The sequence below is a fragment of the Homarus americanus genome, unplaced genomic scaffold, assembly GCF_018991925.1.
Source record: "Homarus americanus isolate GMGI-L3 unplaced genomic scaffold, GMGI_Hamer_2.0 scaffold51140, whole genome shotgun sequence".
Classification (NCBI taxonomy): Eukaryota; Metazoa; Arthropoda; class Malacostraca; order Decapoda; family Nephropidae; genus Homarus; species Homarus americanus.
Window position 1 is genome coordinate 190,001 of NW_024720672.1, and position 1,060 is coordinate 191,060.

Below are 1,060 nucleotides of genomic sequence, written 5' to 3' on the forward strand. Positions count from 1 at the left end.
TGGTTGCTAGGCGACGAGGCTTGTTAGGGAGGAATATATAGACACCCTCAAGCTGTGTGTGTGTGTGTGTGTGTGTGTGTGTGTGTGTGTGTCAGAGGACGTGGTGAGTATGCTTCGAGTACAAAATGGGACAGAAAAGTAGACAAACAAAACGAGAGAGAGAGAGAGAGAGAGAGAGAGAACAGCAGAGGTGAGGTAAAAGAAAACGGGCCGTGGCAGGTGGGGAGTCTGGCAGAAGTTCGCCAAACTGCCAACAAGACGAGGAGGGAACTTCCTGAGGGAGGGAGTGACAAGACAGTATTGACAGGTTCTCAGACAGGTGGAAAATCCTGAGAGAGAGAGAGAGAGAGAGAGAGAGAGAGAGAGTCTGTGTCTGTCTGTCTTTTGAGTAACTTCCTCCGCTCACTCACATCCTGTTTCTACTTGTCTGTCTGTCTGTCTGTCTGTCTGCGTTGCATGGGGGAGAAGGGGAGAGAAGAGTTAGAAGGAGAAGTGATATAAGAGTGGAAGAGATAGGAAGGAGAGATGGAGATGGTTGATGATAACGGGAAAGGAAGAAGAAGAAGTGGAGATGAGAGGGATGAGAGGGATGAGAGAGGGGGTGGATGAAGAGCTCTCAGATCAAGGTCGTCATCGTACCCAGAGTTTGCTTGTTAATGCCCAAAAGATATTTACTCCTTGAAGTGACTGACTGACAGACGTACAGTAAAATCTATATATGTACAATTTACCTTCACAAGCAAATCCAATCAACACCTGGGGAAGTTTTTTTTATATATAATTAAATTTAAAAGTTTCATGTAAGTTAATTTAAGTTAATTTCTAATATTTAAGTTTTATAATGAATGTAATAAATTTCTGACATCTATAAGACTTCAGTTTATTAAAGGAATTTGGGTTTATAAATATATTGGTTAATAAATTTTAATCGTTATTTTCGTTTATTGACTGAATTAAGATAATTTTAGAGGTTAGGTTAGGTTAGGTTAGGTTAGGTTAGGTTAGGTTAGGTTAGGTTACAGGTTTAATATACAGGTAGAGGAGAACTTGACACTTGAGT